Genomic DNA, 19,410 nt, shown 5'->3' on the forward strand with positions numbered 1-19,410 from the left:
ACCTGCAGGTCTGGGATGAGTTCCTTGGGCAGTATAATGGTAGATCATTGTGGATGTCGCAGGTACAGGAGATGGGAGAGTTGGAACTGTTTACTGACGCGGCAGGGTCTGGTGGTTTTGGCGCGTATGCAGGAGGACAATGGTATTGCTGATGCTCTTTCTCGCTCGCAGTGGGATCGTTTTCGGCAAATGGCACCGGGAGCGGAGCTGGTCGGTTTGGCTTGCCCGGAACATCTCTGGGGTCTGATTTCGGTCCCGTGGAACGGTTGATTGAAAGGTTATTGGCTAGCTCGACGTGGAGCGCTTATTCGGCGTGTTGGCAGCAGTGGGAGGAGTGGGTAAGAGTGTTGGGTAACGTCAGCACGGCGCAAGACAGGTTGGTGGCGTTATTGTACTGGTTGGGGGATGCTGGGGAGGCGGGGTTTTCCCCGGCAAAAGTGAATCGTTTTGTTGCTGGTTTGGCGTTTGGATTCAAATTACGGGGTTTCCAGGATGTGACCAAACATTTTTTAGTACGGCAAGCTTTAAAAGGTCTGCGTTGGGGTAGGGCGGTAGAAGATCAGAGGTGACCCGTTTCTTTTTCCCTGCTTGGGTCGTTGGGTGCATCGCTGGGGGCTGTTTGTAATTTGCCTGATGAGGTAGTTTTGTTCCGGTTGGCTTTTTCCCTCGCGTTTTTCGGAGCACTCAGAATTGGGGAGTTGGTTTCTCCTAGTGCGGCTAGAGCTGGGGGATTGCGACAGGCTGATGTGGGTCTATATGAGGATAGATTTGAGTTGTTTTTGCAGCGGTCCAAGACTGATCAAGCAGGTCGGGGTAAGCGGATAGTGTTGTTTGCCCTCCCAGGGTCGGCAATGTGTCCAGTCGCTTGTATGGCGGTTTTTAAGCCACTGGTTGGGGGGCCTGAGGCGCCATTGCTCCGTCATAATAATGGCTCGTTTTTGTCCAGGTATCAATTTGGTGCAGTGTTTAAAAAATGCTTGACTGCGGTTGGCGTAGGGCAGGGGTATTACTCGTCTCACTCGTTCAGGATTGGCGCTGCTACTGAAGCGGGGCGGTGGGGGCTGGATGACGAGGGTGTGCGGCGCATAGGCCGGTGGGAGTCCAATAGGTTTCGGACTTATGTGCACCCTCATTTGTTGTGAGTCGGTCAGGTGTTTTGATTGTTTGACATGTGCGGTTTTGTTTCTCTTTTCAGATCATCAACCTTGCTTAGTGTGGATTTTAGGACATTCTTTTGTGCACTGGGGGGCATTGCGGGCTCACGTTCGCCCAGATGGCCGCCAGCTTCGCATTCCGCGGCACGATGCGGTTGTACACTGGCTGGGCTTCCGAGGTATGTTGTGGAGCCGGGTACTTGCTGAGTTTCAGACATACTCTCAGTTAGACAGGGTTCCGGAGTTTCTGGTGTTACATGTGGGGGGGAATGATCTGGGGGTGCGCCCGTTTCGCGAGTTAGTGCGGGATATTAAACACGATCTATTGAGTTTATGGGTATCTTATCCTCAACTGGTGATTGTTTGGTCGGACATCGTTCCGAGGAAGTTTTGGCGTTTGGCAAGATCGGTCGAAAGGGTTAACAAAGCCTGCATTATGGTAAACTACGCGGTGTCACGTTTTGTTGCTAAGCATGGGGTCATTTGTGTTCGTCACAAGGATTTGGACTCAGGGGTCGGTAATTATTGGAGAAGTGATGGGGTACATTTGACCGAGGTTGGAATTGATATGTGGAGCCTGGCTTTAGCAGAAGGAATTGAGAGGGCGGTGGTGGTTTGGAGGGACTCACAGGCTTGAGGTGGTCAAGGCCTGTTTCGCTGTGGCGGGGGGAGTCCTTGAGGTTGGTCAGTACAAAATGGTGGGGGGGTCGCATCGGGGGTATGCGTCCCCCAAAATGGTACATCATTTGAAGACTTCATAGGGTGTTATCTCTTTGAAGTGGTCTTCTGGAGGTTGGAGCCATCTGCAGGGGTGAGCGGTGCTTCCGAGCTGGTTTACGGCTGGAGGTAAATAGTTGGTGGTGGTTTTCAGATGGCTAATTTAAAGGAAATCGGAAAAAATGGCTTCAAGGACTTTCCCTGCTCTGTTTAGTGTTAATTGACCCACGTTGGGTCATGTGAATTATAGTAGGAATTCTCTGGTCAAATTCCTAAAAGAGTTATCCGAATGTTTCGGATTAAATTGCATTTAATTTATGTTAAATAAATAAACGGCTGCTGTAGCCATTTCACATCCAACCTCGGTTGTCACGTGTCTTTATTGGGAAGGGGGCGAAAGAAGGGGAATAAAGGTAAAATGGTTAATCAGCACATGACTCTACTTAGGCTAGTCAAGCAGAGGCTGGACGGCAGCACGGAGGGCTTAACGGGAAGCCTCCATGACTGCCGTAGGAGGGAGGGTTCAACCAATAGGAAGACAGGTGGGTGAAGTAGGAGGGGGAGTGGGCAGGAGCCGGGGTGTGGTAACTGTTCCTCCCGCTGTTTTCGGCATTGAGCCGGAAGCAGCGGGAGGAGAAACAAGAAAAATTAGTTCCCACCCACCCGCCCTGAATTAGGTCCGGTTATGAGATCAGGGTGTGGGTTTATCTGTTTTCGTGTTTTGAAGTATGCTTATGTAACTTGTGTTTGTTTTATTTCTTTTAAGCAGGTCCGGGTGTCATGGCAGCTGGCGGGGGGAGTCCTTGAGGTTGGTCAGTACAAAATGGTGGGGGGGTCGCATCGGGGGTATGCGTCCCCCAAAATGGTAGATCATTTGAAGACTTCATAGGGTGTTATCCCTTTGAAGTGGTCTTCTGGTGGTTGGAGCTATCTGCAGGGGTGAGCGGTGCTTCCGAGCTGGTTTACGGCTGGAGGTAAATAGTTGGTGGTGGTTTGCAGATGGCTAATTTAAAGGAAATCAGAAAAAATGGCTTCAAGGACTTCCCCTGCTCTGTTTAGTGTTAATTGACCCACGTTGGGTCATGTGAATTATAGTAGGAATTCTCTGGTCGAATTCCTAAAAGAGTTATCCGAATGTTTCGGATTAAATTGCATTTAATTTATGTTAAATAAATAAATGGCTGCTGTGGCCATTTCACATCCAACCTCGGTTGTCACGTGTCTTTATTGGGAAGGGGGCGAAAGAAGTGGAATAAAGGTAAAATGGTTAATCAGCACATGACTCCACTTAGGCTAGTCATGGTTTGCGGAGGCCATGTCACATTTACAAAGCCCCTGAGGGGACAAAAGAGTGGAAACCCCCCACAAGTAACCCCATTTTGGAAACTACCCCCATTGAGGAAATTATCTAGGGGTATAGTGAGCATTTTGACCCCACAGGTTTTTTGCAGAAATTATTGGAATTAGGCCCTGAAAATGTAGGTTTAGCTAATTTTTTCTCATTTCCACAAGGACTGAAGGAAAAAAAAGCAGCACAAAATTTGTAAAGCAATTTCTCCCGAGTAAAACAGTACCCCACATGTGGTAATAAACAGATGTTTGGACACACGGCAGGGCTTAGAAGGGATGGAGCGCCATTTGGCTTTTGGAGTTCACATTTAGCAGGAATGGTTTGCGGAGGCCATGTTGCATTTACAAAGCCCCTGAGGGGACAAAACAGTGGAAACCCCCCCCCCCACAAGTGACCCCATTTTGGAGACTACCCCCATTGAGGAAATTATCTAGGAGTATAATGAGCGTTTTGACCCCACAGTTTTTTTGCAGATATTATTGGAAGTAGGCCCTGAAAATAAAAATCTACATTTTTTTCAAAGAAAATGTAGGTTTAGCTAATTTTTTCTCATTTCCACAAGGACTGAAGGAGAAAAAGAACCACAAAATTTGCAAAGCAATTTCTCCCGAGTAAAACAATACCCCACATGTGGTAATAAGCGGCTGTCTGGACACACGGCAGGGCTTAGAAGGGAAAGAGCGCTATTTGGATTTTGGAGATGACATTTAGCAGGAATGGTTTGCAGAGGCAATGTCACATTTGTGAAGCCCCTGAGGGGACAAAACAATGAAGACGCCCAAAAATTGACTTCATTAAGGAAACTACACCTCTTGAGGAATTAATCTAGGGGTGTAGTAAGCATTTTGACAGCACAGATGTTTCATAGAATTTATTAGAATTGGGCAGTGAAAATAAAAACAATCCTTTTTCTTCACTAAGACATAGCTTTAGCGCAAAATGTTTCATTTTCCCAACAAATAAAGGAAAAAAAGAACCCAACATTTGTAAAGCAATTTCGTTCAAGTACGGCAATACCCCATATGTGGTCATAAACTGCTGTTTGGACACACGGCAGGGCTCAGAAGGGAAAGAGCGCCATTTGGAGTGCAAATGTTGCTGGATTGGTTTCTGGGCGCCTGTGGGCCCAAAACAGTGGAAACCCCCCGGAAGTGACTCAATTTTGGAAACTACACCCCTCAATGCATTTTAGTAAGCATTTTAACTATGTAGGTGTTTTGTAGAATTTAGTGTGCACTCGATGTTGTAGAGTGAAAATGGGATTTTTTTCCATAGATATGCCAATATGTTGTGCCCAGCTTGTCATCATAACAAGACAGCCCTCTAATTATTATGCAGTGTTTCCCGGATTTAGAAACACCCTACATGGGGCACTAATCTTTTGCCTGGACATTCGACCAGGCTCAGGAGTGAAAGTGTACCATGTAAAATTGAGGCCTAATTTGGCGATTTACAAAGTATTGGTTCACAACTGCAGAGGCCCAGATGTGAAATAATAAAAAGAAAGCCCTGAGAAGTGACCCCATTTGGAAACTACACCCCTCAAGGCATTTTCACCCCACAGGTCTTATCCATAAATGATTCCCTAGATATGCCATTTCAGTAACAAATATGTCATGCCCAGTTTCTGCCACACACACCCCAAAAATTATTAAAAGGGTTCTCCCGGGTATGAAGATGCCATATATGTGGAAGTAAACTGCTGTTTGGGCACATTGCAGGGTTCAGAGCGGAGGGAGCGCCATTTGGCTTTTGGAGAGCAGATTTTGCTTGTTAGTAGATTTGTTTGATTATTGCTGGTGTTTCCATTTATAATGTGGGGGTACATGTAATCTGGGCAGAGTACATCAAGGGCATAGTCAGGTGGCATGATAATGGGGTAAAAAAACAATAAAATGATCCATAGATGAGTCATTTCTTATCCCCCTTTTGGTCCAGACTCCGCACCTTTGCAGTTTGGTATAATACGGGCACCCTCGCTTCCAGCAGATATGTTTGGGCCCTCCCCTTCCTGGTTCCCTAATTTGAGGGCCCTGATAAATCGTATCTTGAAACAGATGAAATGTTCCCCTCTGATCTGCACAACTGCATGTTTTTATTTCCTGACTTATTGGAGCCTTAACTAATTTTATTTTTTTCATAGACGTAGTGGTATATGAGGGCTGTTTTTTTTGCTGGACGAGCTGTAGTTATTATTGGTACCATTTTGGGGAACATGCAACTTTTTGATCACCTTTTATCCTATTTTTTGGGAGGCCAGGTAAACAAAAAAATTCAATTCTGGCATAGTTTTTTTAGTTTTTTTTATACAGCGTTTACCAAGCATTATAAATTACATGTTAACTTTATTCTGCGGGTCCGTACGATTCTGGCGATACCTAATTTATAGTTTTTATAGGTACCATTTTTGTATACGTGCAACTTTTTGATCACTTTTTATTCCAATATATGTAGGTCAAAGTTTTCAAACTTTTTTTTTCACTTTTTTTTCCACTTTTTTTTCCACTTTTTCTCAAGTCCCACTAGGGGACTTGACGGTCCAACTCTCAGCTTTATTTTTTTCCTACGTAGTGCAATGTATTAGATCTGTCAGTTATTCACTGACAGCAAGCCGATTAGGCTTTGCCTCCCGGCAGGGCCTAATCGGCTTCCGTAATGGCAGAGCAGGAGGCGATTGTGTCTCCTGTTGCCATAGCAGCAGTCGCCAGTCCTGATTGCCTGTCAGGGCTGGCGATCTGCTAGCAACCGCTAAGATGCAGCAATCGCTTTCGATTGCTGCATCAAAGGGGTTAATGGCAGGGATCGGAGCTAGCCAAGGTGCAGATGTGACATTCAGGTTAGGGATTTGCAGTATTGAAGTTGTATTGTGCTCCCCTTGGAGCACTGTGCAAAGGCAAAACTCCTTTATTGGAATGATGTGTAGATGGTTGGTACTCTATTTGGGTGCGCAGGCTTACTTTGTTGTGTTCTCACTTGGCTATGTCGGCATTAATGAGTGAAATGTATACAGTACCTTAGGAAAATACATTGTGAGAAAAAGATGATAACAGGAGCGCTCCCTAGAGTAATACCTTGACAAAAAAAATGTAAACTAGTCTTCTCACCTTGTGAACCCCTTGGTTTTTTTCGTTATCAAAATTTTTTATTCGAAAATAAACAGAGCAGATAAAACAGTACACAAAATTGCAAAAGTTGGCACGCAGTGCAATACAATAAAGTCAAACTGTAAGAAATGTTACAGAAACATATGAGTAGTTGTAGGAGGTAGCCTCCCAAACATCAAAAGAATAGGAAGTAAAATAATAAAATCTAATGGTAAGTAACAATACCATAACCACAGCAAAAGTAGTGCAATATTTAGGGAAACCAGTCCCAAAAACGATTAGTAATGACACGGTTAAGTGCAAATTCTAACACAAAGTTACATAAACACAAGACAACAAAGGGGAACACATACGGACAAAAGCACACAGAATTTGGCGAGATGAGTGTTCAATAGAGGCCATCCAACCAAAGAGGCAGATCAGGACCCCCCCGGAATCCGGACCATACTGACCAAGTTCGAACAAAAATCTCGGACTTACCACGATCAGCAGACATCAGCTCCTCCATCCTCATAATCCCATTCAGCTCCTTTACCCATTCCTCCAAAGAAGGCACAGTACTAGACTTCCAATGACGTGGAATTACCGTTCTAGCTGCAGTCAGAAAATGTCTAAAGATCCCGTTTTTGAGGTATGGGAGTGATCCAGGAATCATGGAAAGCAATCCAACAGAAGGCGAGGTAGGAACGTCAGTGCCAAAAAGCTTATTGCCAAGATTAAAAAAAAATTCCCAGAAGGGACGGAGCTTGGGGCAATCCCACCAAATGTGCAACATGGTTCCAGGAGCCTCCCCACACCTCCAGCAAGCTGCAGACACATCAGGAAATATCCTATGTAGAAAGGAAGGACAGCGGTACCATCTGGTAAGGATTTTATACTTTTTCTCCTGAGCAAAACAGGAAGTCGGTAACTTATGAGCCAGGAAGAAAGAAGTTCCCCACTCCTCCTCAGAATATTGAACCCCCATTTCCTCATCCCAAGCTCTGGTGAATGTTAACTGAGAGGAGGAGTAACCAGGTTGGAGGATCCCATGTAAATAGGACAGCACATGAGAAGGAGCAGAAGTCAAAGACAGATAATGTTCCAGAGGAGTCTTACCCTGTAGCAACACAAGACAGTCACCCATGGAAGAAAGATAGGAACGTAGCTCAAAATAGTACCACCATATTGATCGTCTCCCCGGGCAGGCCTCAGAAACAGCAGCAAGCGACAAAATTGCACCGTCAGGTGTAAGGGTCTGAGCCAAATATCCGCCATCCTGTCTCCCCCAACAGAGGAATGTGTCCACACCCACCGCCGGAGGGAAGGAAGGATTATCAAACAGAGGAGTCAAAGGACCCGGACGGTGAGCAATGTCCAGGGCACCAATGATCCGCTCCCATACCACAAGAAAATGACGTGTGAGGAAAGGCAGAGAGGACGTTGGTCGCTGTACACCAGACAACCAAGGTAAAGAGGACAAGGCAAGAGAGGACATATTATTCACGATTCGCACCCATTGCTTACCCGCAGCCGCACGGTACCAATCCACCAACCTCATGAGGATCGCAGCATGATGGCAGCGCTTAAAGTCCGGCAAGCCCGCACCTCCCTCCACCTTGGGCCTACTGAGAATAGAATATCTAATCCGAGGCCGAGAAGAGCAGACAAATGTGTGGGGATATATATCCCTAAATATTTTAAAGATGCAGTTACCCACTTAAACGGGAAAACCCGAGCGAGATGAGCAGCTAGAGGGGCGTCCAGAGATACATTCAGCACCTCCAATTTAGAATAATTGACCTTGAAGTTACTCAAGTGACCAAATCGCTCAAACTCCCCAGTCAAAGATGGCAAAGAAATCATAGGAGTCGTAAGGTACACTAGAAGATCATCAGCGTACAGTGCTAACTTGTGATGCTGAGCACCAACACATATGCCCTTAATGCTAAGGTTAGTCCGCAGTGCCACAGCCAGGTGTTCCATGACTAACACATATAACAGAGGCGAAAGTGGACACCCCTGTCTTGTTCCATTTGTAATAGACAAAGAATCAGACAAAAGACCATTAACCCCTTCCCGCACCTTGACGTTAATGCACGTCAATGTGTGCAGTCACTTCGCGCACCTTGACGTGCACTAACGTCAGTGCTTTGACAGTTAACCGCCGCGCGGCACTACATCTCAGCGGCAGTTAACTGTGCAGGGTGTCAGCCCTGCTCTCCCCGTTGCCGATCAGCGGCCTGTCGCCGCTGAAATCGACAATTAACCCCTTCGATGCGGTGGTCGATTGCGATCACCACATTGAAGAGGTTTACAGCGGATCGGCAGCCCCCCACATGCATTTGCGGGGGCTGGCGATCCTTATCACGGCAACCAGAGGCCAGACAATGACCTCCGGGTTGCCATGTACGGAAGCCTCGGAGGATCAGCCTCCGGCCGGTCCTCCGATGTTTCCTGTTAGTGTGACTGTCACGTCACAATGACAGTTAGAACACATTACACTACATGTGTAGTGTAATGTGTTCCAGCAGCGATCAGAGCTGCAAGTCTAAGTGTCCCCTAGTGGGACAAGTGAAAAAAGTAAAAAAAAGATATTAAAAATGTTTTTAAAAAGTGTAAAAATAAAAGTTAGAAGTGACATAAACAAAGAAAGCTTTTTTTCCTATAATAAGTCTTTTATTATAGGAAAAAAATTAACACGTTAAAAAAAGAACACATATTTGGTATCACCGCGTTCGTAACGACCCCAACTATAAAACTGTAATATTATTTTTCCTGCACGGTGAACACCGCAAAAAAAAATTAACGAAAACCAGTGCCCGAATCACAATTTTTTGGTTATCACCCCTCCCAAAATATACAATAAAAAGTGATCAAAAAGTTGCATGTACGCCAAAATGGTACCAATACAAACTACAACCCGTCCCGCAAAAAATCAAGCCCTTACACTGCGTTTTTGACTGAAAAATAAAAAAGTTGTCGCTCTCAGGATATGGTGACACAAAAAATAATTAATTTTATAAATAAGTGATTTTATTGCACAAACGCTGCAAAACATAAAAAAAATATATACATCTGGTATCGCCGTAATCGTACCTTCCCGCAGAATAAAATATAATTGTAATTTATAGCCCAGGGTGAACGCCGTGAATAAAAGAATAAAAAACATTGTCAGAATTGATGGTTTTTGGTCACTTTGCTTGCCAAAAAATGGAATAAAACGTGATCAAAAAAATTTCTGGTACCCCAAAATGGTACCAATGAAAACGACAGATTGTTCCGCAAAGAATAAACCCTCACACCGCTCCGGTGGAGAAAAAATAAAACAGTTCTGGCTCCCAGAATATGGCGATGCAAAATGTGCAGAGTGTCCAAAAGCGGATAAGATTGGGCGCCATTTATCAGTGCGACACATATCTGCGGATAATTATTTATTTACTGCATTATTATACCCTCTTATTATACCCTGATGTACCCCGCACAGATAACATTTACCCTGATGTACTCTGCACAGATAACATATGCCCCCACATTATAAACTGAAACACCAGTAAAACCCCAAACAGAACTACTACCAAGCTACATCTGCGCCCCAAAAGCCAAATGCTGCTCCCTCCCTTCTGAGCCCTGCAGCATGCACAAACACCAGTTTACGTCCATAGATATGGCATCGCCATACCCGGGAGAACCCGGTTAATATTTTATGATGTATTTGTCTTCAGTGGCACAAACTGGGCATAACATGTAGTGCACTAAAATGGCATATGAGTGGAAAATTGTAATTTTCACTCTGCACCATCCGCTGCACATTAACCCCTGCGCGCACCACGACATAGCATGTCGTAGTGTGGGGGGTGATGTATGGAGCGTCTCACGTGAAAAATAAAGCATTTAAAACGGCAAAATCACTGTTTTTTGGTCACCTTGGCTCTACCTAAAAATGTAATAAAAAGTGCTCAAAAAGTTGTATGTACCAAAAAATGGTACCAATAAAAACGACCGCTCGTCCCTCAATAAATAAGCCCTCATCCCGCTCTATTGACTGAAAAATAAAAAAGTTGTGGCTCTTGGAACGCGGGGAGGAAAAAACGAAAAAGGAAAAGAAAAAAATGGATCAGTCCAGAAAGGGTTAATTACTTTCTAATGAAAAAACATTTATGCCCACACGTGGGGTATTGCCGTACTCGGGAGAAATTGCTTTACAAATGTTGGGCAGCTTTTACCCCCTTTATCCTTTGTGAAATTGAAAAAATGCAACATTTTAGTGGAAGAAATGTCGATATTCATTTTCACAGCCTAATTCTAATAAATCCTGCAAAAGACTTGTGGGGTCTAAATGCCCACTATATCTATATCCCTAGATAGATTCTTTAAGTGGTGTAGTTTCCACTTTTGGGGGGTTTCCACTGTTTTGGCCTCTCAGGGGTTTTGCAAATGCGACATGGCACCCAAAAACCATTTCAGCTAAATTTGAGCTCCAAAAGACAAATAGCGCTCCTTCCCTTCTAAGACCTGCTGAGGGTCCAAACAGCAGTTTATTACCATATGGCATATTTCCGTAATCGGGAGAAATTGTTTTACAAATGTTGGGGTGCTTTTTCTCTTTTATTCCTTGTAAAAATTAAAAATGGCTACCTTTTTTCAGAAAAAAAGTAGATTTTTACCTTTACAGAATAATTCCAGTGAATTCAGCAAAACAACTGTGGGGTCAAAATGATAACTTTACCCTTAGAAAAATTCCTTGATGAGTGTAGTTTCCAAAATGGGGTCACTTTCCGGGGGTTTACACTATTTTGTTCCCTCCAGTGCATTTCAAACGCGACACGGCACTGAAAACTATTCCAGCAAAATCAGAATTTCAAAATCCAAATGGTGCTCCTTCCCTTCTGAGTCCTGCTGTGGGTCCAAACAGCAGTTTATTACCACATATGGGGTATTGCTATAATCGAGAGAAATTGCTTTACATATGTTGCGGTGTTTTTTCTCTTATATTCCTTGAAATAATAAAAAATTTCTACGTTTTTTCAGAAAAAAAGTAGATTTTCATCTTCACATACTAATTCAAATAAATTTAGCAAAAAAACCTGTGGGTTCAAAATGCTAACTATACCCCTAGATAAATTCCCTGAGGGGTGTAGTTTCCAAAATGAGGTCACTTTTGGGGGTTTTTATTGTTTTGGCCCCACAAGACCTCTTCAAACCTGACATGGTACCTAAAATATATGTTAAAAAAAAGGAGGCCCCAAAATCCACTAGGTACTCCTTTGCTTCTGAGGCCTGTATTTCAGTAAATTACTGCACTAGGGCCACATGTGGGATATTTCTAAAAACTGCAGAATCTGGGCAATAAATAATAAGTTACATTTCTCGGGTAAAACCTTCTGTGGTATAGATTTTTTTTTATTACAAATGAATTTTGTAAAGCAGAGCTCCCTAAGCTGTCAGGAAGCGCCAAGGCACTTCTGGATTCTCCACTCACGTTGGAGGAATTGGAAGAAGCGGTCAAACAGATGGCTAATGATAAGGCACCTGGGGCGGACGGGCTACCAGTTGAAATATATAAAAAATACTCTGAGGTGCTCTTGCCCAAATTATTAGAAGTATTTCATTATTCATTGGATTGTGGTTCTTTGCCGGCTTCTATGCAAGAAGCCATTATTGTGGTCTTGCCAAAACCCGGGAAAGATCCTCAATTAGCTGATTCTTATCGACCGATTTCATTATTAACATCTGACATTAAGATTCTGGCAAAGGCATTAGCCCTGCGGTTGAATGGCGTTCTTTCTACCATTATACACCCGGATCAGACCGCTTTTATGCCTGCTAGGTCGACAGCCATGAATTTGAGACGTTTATTTTTAAATCTTCAGCTGAGGGCAGACAATGTAGGCGAAAGAGCAATTTTTTCACTGGACGCTGCCAAAGCGTTTGACAGTGTGGAATGGCAATATCTTTGGTGCACCTTGGAGGCTATGGGTTTTGGACCATCTTTTATAGCATGGATTAAGGTCCTGTATTCTTGCCCTACAGCCAGAATACAGGCAAATGGAGGATTGTCTCCCCGGTTTGCTCTTGAAAGAGGGACTAGACAGGGATGCCCATTATCGCCCCTCCTGTTTGCCGTGGCAGTAGAGCCCTTGGCAGCGCGCATACGTCTGTCTGATGATATTAAGGGCTTCTTGTATGGCTCGGTGCAAGAAAAGGTAGCGCTTTATGCAGATGATATGCTTCTATACTTGGGGGATATGGGTGGCTCTCTGGCAGAAACAATATCCCTAATTGAGAAATTTGGGGCATTGTCTGGGTTTAAAATAAATTGGGATAAATCCCATCTGCTCCCTGTGGATTCAAAGTGTTCTATACCAGGGGTGCATGGGGTACCTGTAGGATGCGTTAAACATCTTAAATATTTAGGGATCAAGATCTCGACCTCCCCTTCTGAATATGTTGCTCTCAATTTGCAACCCCTTCTGGTCAAATTTAAAATGAAAATAATGGCTTGGTGTAAATTATATCTGACAGTTGTGGGTAGGGTCAATCTTATTAAGATGATCCTAATGCCACAATTATTGTATATTTTACATAACTCCCCTGTATGGATCTCATTACGCAATTTTTATTACATTAATGCACTTTTTAGGGACCTAATATGGCGGAAGGGTCGCTCAAGAATTAGATTAGAAATTCTACAGCGCGCAAAGCATGACGGCGGTCTGGCCCTACCCAACCCTTGGATATATTTTCTTGCCTCCCAATGTCAGCACTTTAAGGGGTGGGGGGAAATTATATCAAAGGGATCCAATGGATCGATTCTACAGGCACAGTTTGGACCATCTGTTTTATTCTCAGTATTGGAGGCAGGTCACTCTATGTTGGCGGGCAGGAATACGCCCACATATACACTAATGCGTAAAGTATGGGATAAAGTCCGAGCTATTAGAGATATGGGGGTTTGCACAATTTTTACACCTTTATGGGGGAATAAGGCACTTCCGGAATTCTTCTCTCTTCAAGGATTTGAGGGTTGGAAAGCAAGAGGCATCCTTTATGTCTCACAGTTGCTCCAGGAGGATGTATTTAAAACTTATCAACAGATCCAAGAGGAGTTTGAATTATCTCGAAATTCCCTCTATCAATACTTACAGATAAGACATGCTTTTGATGCCCAGAAGAAGGTGGTGGATTTGGCAATACACGCAGATGGGGTGTTGTCTGTTTTACATACCGGGAGTGTTACATCGGGGGTTATTTCACATATTTATCAGTTGTTGATCAGTAAATTTTTTGATAAATACCCCCTGATGGCTTCTAAAAAATGGGAAAGAGATATGGGTCCCATCTCTGAAGAACAATGGATAGATATTATGAAAGCAGTTTTGAATACTTCTCTTATTGAGGCTGGGCGCCTTTCTCAATTATATATTATCCATAGAGTATACAGGACTCCTAAATTTCTTTTTCATATTGGGGTAAGGAGTGACTCAAAATGCCCCAGATGCGCGGAAGAGGGGGCTGACCATATGCATATGTTGTGGTCCTGTCCACAGTTAACCACGTACTGGATGGATGTACTAAAGGTGATTCAGGAGGCCTATGGACCTGTGTTGCAAGGGACTCCTATGGAATGCGTTTTGGGATGTATTATGGACACCCCAACCTCTACTTTGGAGTGGTTGGCTATTTTAAGGTTGCTATATATATCTAGAAAACTAATTGCCCTACATTGGATACAAGGTGCCCCGCCGACTATGAGCGAATTCATTGCAAAAGTGAATAAAATGATTGTATTGGAAAAGGTTGTCTATGTAAAGCGCAAAACGCTTAAAAAATTTGAATCCATATGGGGACCATGGGTAGGGGTAATGGAATCTGTATTATAAAATTTATTCAGGGACTCTGTATGACTGCCAGCCTTTACACGGTATTGGGGTTATGTATATAGATGTGGGATAAGGAGAAGGGGGGAAATAGAGAGGATTAAATATCTGCCATATATTATATCTGTTTTGTATTATACATGCTTGTACATGATTAAGCTACTTGACATTTGGAAAATGATCTGTCCCATGTACCTTGTATTTTGTGAATAATGTATTCGATATTTGGTACAATTTCTATTTCATATACTATCTAATTTGGAATTTTGTGACGGTGCCTGGGGGGAGGGTTTTGGATAGGGTTTGTTTAGTATGTTTTGTACTATATAATTTTGAAACTTCAATAAAAAAAGTATCTGATTTTAAAAAAAACAAATGAATTTTGTAAAAAAAAAATGAAATTTGTAACTTTCACCTCTACTTTGCTTTAATTCCTGTGAAACGCCTAAAGGGTTAAAACACTTTATGAATGCTGTTTTGAGTACTTTGAGGGGTGCAGTTTTCAAAATGGGGTGATTTATGGGGACTGCCTAATATATAAGGCCCTCAAAGCCACTTCAGAACTGAACTGGTCCTTGTAAAAATCGCCTTTTGAAATTTTCTTGAAAATATGAGAAATCGCTGCTAAAGTTTTAAGTCTTGTAATGTCCTAGAAAAATAAAAGAATGTTCAAAAAATGATGCCAAACTAAAGTAGACATATGGGAAATGTTAACCAGTGACTATTTTGTGTGGTATTACTATCTGTTTTATAAGCAGATACATTTAAATTTAGAAAAATGCAAATTTTCTTCAAATCTTGGTGTTTTTTACAAATAAATATTAAATTTATCGACCAAATTTTTTCCCTAACATAAAGTACAATATGTCACGAGAAAACAATCTCAGAATCACTTGGATAGGCAAAAGCATTCTGGAGTTATTACCACATAAAGGGACACAGGTCAGATTTGAAAAATCGGCTTCGTCCTGAAGGCCAAAATAGGCTCAGTCCTGAAGGGGTTAAGGATAATTGGTGTTGAAAAAAATCTTTGTATACTTAACCGCCATTTGATTAACAAGGAATGTGATGGGGGAGGGACCCGTTGGTATGGACAGTTAGGTGTCATCTGTAAAAGCCGTGAACATTGACAGGTATTATTAATTATTAGACCATATTAAATTCTGCCGATAATTTCATAGATTCTTTTACTAATAATGGAACATTAATTCTTTTTTTATGTTCAGACCTTTAGGAAACCTGGTTTTTAGTGTAAATATCCAGTATGCTTCTCGTGATAAGATTTTATGTTTGATGTTCCCCCCTCTGGTTGGAGTTTTGACTTTTTCTATGGCATAACATCTCAGACTTGTAATTGATCTATTATGGAAGGTTATGAAAAGTTTTGCAACATTAGTGATGTTAGTGAGGTTAGGATTTCTTATATAGCCCAAATGTTCTAGTATCCTAGCTTTAAATTTTCGGCTGGTGCAACCTACATACATTAGATTGCATTTGATGCACTCCACAATGTATATTACTGCCTCACTGTTGCAATTAATGTAAGTTTGAATTGAAAAATTTGTATTGTTATCTGAATCTCTGAAGTTCTTAGTAGGCTTAGCATATGAACAGATTTTGCATGGATGCGAGCCGCATTTAAAGAAACCCGTATATTGAAGCCATGTCAGTTTGGTAGTGTTTGAGGAAAATATAGAAAGAGACAACAGGTCACCTAAGGAAGGAGCTTTTCTGGATACAACACGGCAACCATCTTTCAAAATATCTGACAGGGCCTCGTCTTCCATTAGGATGGCTAAATTTTTATGGACGATTTTCTTGATTTCATTAAACTGACTACTGTGTTTTAACACCAAAGTAGGTACGTTTAGACCAGTATTTTTATTATTAGGTTTTGCCTCTAGAAGTAGATCTCGGGGCTTTTTTTCTACAATGGAGGTTGCTCTTTTGAGGGTCCATTCTGCATACCCTCTTTTGCGTAGTCTCCTACAAATTTGCTGTTGTTCCACCCGGTAATTGGGGTCATTACTACAATTTCTTTTTGCTCTGTACATTTCTCCCACTGGGATTGATGAGATGGTTTGTCTAGGGTGACCGCTTGTTGCATGCAAGATAGTGTTCCCTGAAATCGGCTTACGATATGTTTTAGTGTTGATTATTTCCCCTGCATGTCCTTTGAGTTCTAGGTCCAGAAACTGGATAGTATCTTTTTGTGAAGAATAGGTAAATTTCAAGTTGAGTTGGTTATTAAGATAATTGATGAAATTTGGGATATCTGACATATTGCCTTCCCATATAAATAGCAGGTCGTCTATATACCTTGCATACCAGTTAATAGATCTGCCAAAAGGATTATCACTAGAAAAAATGAAAAGTTCCTCCCACAACGCCATCACAAGACTTGCCAGAGAAGGGGAGAATTTAGCTCCCATTGATACTCACTTAAGTTGTAGGTAAAACAACCCATCGAACTGGAAGAAATTGTGTGTCATCAGGAAGACAAGGACCTCAAGTATATATGATTGTAGCTCATAGCTGTAAGTGCTGTGTTTAAAAAGATGATATTCTAGTGCCCTATGGGCTATTTCGTGTGGAATGCTGGTATAAAGTGAGGTCACATCACAGCTCAGCCATGCAAATTTATTTTCCCATCTTTTTTTGTGAAATGAGCATAAAACATCTCTGGTGTCACGTAAATGGCCCAGGGTTCTTAATGCAAGGGGTTTTAACAAGGAGTCTAGCCATTCAGATAGTTTTTCTGTGAATGATCCTATCCCTGATACTATGGGGCGCATAGGTGGGGGGGTTTATGCCTTTATGTGTCTTGGTCAATGCGTGCATGATTGGAATTGAGGGACATTGGACCATAATATATTCTGCTTGCTTACTTGTTAATACGCCACTACCTAAACCATCGTTTATCCGTGTGTTGAGCTTTTTTTGGAACATAGATGTTGGATTGCACGTTAGTTTTTTATATGTGTCTGTATCTGCTATTAGTTTCAAAATTTGGGTCTTATACATTTCCCTATCTAACACAGTGATACTGCCCCCTTTTCCCGACATCTTAATAATGATATCCTTATTATTTTTTAACGATTTTATTTGCCATATTCAGCTCATTAGAGATATTAAAGTTCTTATTACAACACTACGAATTTTTGGATAGTTGCTGGAGATCCTTTTCAATTGCCCATTGAAATCTGTCCATAGAGTCTATCCTGGATGCCAGAGGATGGAAGCTTGGATTTTTTGTGACAAAGTCCGGGGAAAAATGAATATTTCTTGTAGGAAGTTCTGGTTTCAGACTCTCTAAGCATTGGATTGCCCTATGTTCCTCAAACGATAGTAATCTATGGTCGTGGATATTTGTATTGGGTTCTTTGAGATTATAATCTTCGGAGTCTGTTGTCATTTGGGAGCGTGTTGTAGAAATGCCTCTTTACTGTTAAATTCCTTACAAATCGATTAATGTCCAGAAGTGTGTTGAAAGTATTGAACGTACGATTAGGGGCAAAATTGAGGCCCAACGAAAGAACCTTGACTTGTGTGGAGTTAGTTCGGATGAGGAAAGGTTGATCACATTAATGCTGGGTGTGGGTTCCTGCGGTTCCGTAGGCGACGGTTTTGTTCCTGATCTGTTTGGGTGATGTTTCCTACCGCCTCTCCTTCCCCGTTTTTTTACTTCCTTGACTTGCTGACTGATTGGTATCCTTGGGAATATAGGATCCTAGAGTTATCACTATCTGAGGCTTCATTTATTCCTTCGATTGAATCAGGTTCAGAGGAGCTAAAACTGACTCTGTTCAGACTGCTGCCGGATCTTCTCTCCTGTCTGCGATTTTTTAAGATGGGTCTCATTTTGTTGTGTACTTTGTCTCTTTTATTCCAATCATACACCTCCTTGTTTGCATAGTCCCTGAGGTCTCGTTGGAATTTATTTTTCTCAGTTTCAGCTATGGATTTATTTAATTTTTCCAAGTGTAGAGAAGTACGTTGTTCCAGTATAGTAAAGTCGGGTGAGCTGGAGGAAGCATTAATTTGTTCTTTTAGAGCAGAAATGTCAGTTTCCAATTTGTGTCAATTTGGCCTCCTCTTGTCTGGTAATTAGTTCCATTAGTTTTATAGAACATTCTGTTAATATAAAATTCCAGTGTGTGCTGAATTCTTCAGAGTAGGTAAAAGTAGAACTTTTTCTTAAACGTAGACCCCTTGGGATCATTTGTTTTGTAATATAATTACGTAAAGTCGTCAGGTCCCACCATATCTTAGCCTCCTGTACTGATAGTTTCTCTAGATCATGGAACATTTCCTGTAATGCACGATCACCTCCTTCTGGAGTATCATAATTGCCAAACACTTGGGTGGCCATTTCCACTCTGGAACATTGTGTATCTTGAGACATGGTTATTACTTGTTGTATATATATATACAGTGAAGGAAATAAGTATTTGATCCCTTGCTGATTTTGTAAGTTTGCCCACTGTCAAAGACATGAACAGTCTAGAATTTTTAGGCTAGGTTCATTTTATCAGTGAGAGATAGATTATATTAAAAAAAAAAAAACAGAAAATCACATTGTCAAAATTAGCTATATTTATTTGCATTGTGCACAGAGAAATAAGTATTTGATCCCCTACCAACCATTAAGAGTTCAGCCTTCTCCAGACCAGTTACATGCTCCAAATCAACTTGGTGCCTGCAATAAGACAGCTGTCTTAAATGGTCACCTGTATAAAAGACTCCTGTCCACAGACTCAATTAAACAGTCTGACTCTAACCTCTACAACATGGGTAAGACCAAAGAGCTTTCTAAGGATGTCAGGGACAAGATCATAGACCTGCACAAGGCTGGAATGGGCTACAAAACCATAAATAAGACGCTGGGTGAGAAGGAGACAACTGTTGGTGCAATAGTAAGAAAATGGAAGACATTCAAAATGACTTTCAATCGACATCGATCTGGGGCAACATGCAAAATCTCACCTCGTGGGGTATCCTTGATCCTGAGGAAGGTGAGAGCTCAGCCGAAAACTACACTGGGGGAACTTGTTAATGATCTCAAGGCAGCTGGGACCACAGTCACCAAGAAAACCATTGGTAACACATTACGCCGTAATGGATTAAAATCCTGCAGTGCCCGCAAGGTCCCCCTGCTCAAGAAGGCACATGTACAGGCCCGTCTGAAGTTTGAAAATGAACATCTGGATGATTCTGAGAGTGAT

This window comes from Rhinoderma darwinii, unplaced genomic scaffold (assembly GCF_050947455.1).
Source record: "Rhinoderma darwinii isolate aRhiDar2 unplaced genomic scaffold, aRhiDar2.hap1 Scaffold_131, whole genome shotgun sequence".
NCBI classification, from domain to species: Eukaryota; Metazoa; Chordata; class Amphibia; order Anura; family Rhinodermatidae; genus Rhinoderma; species Rhinoderma darwinii.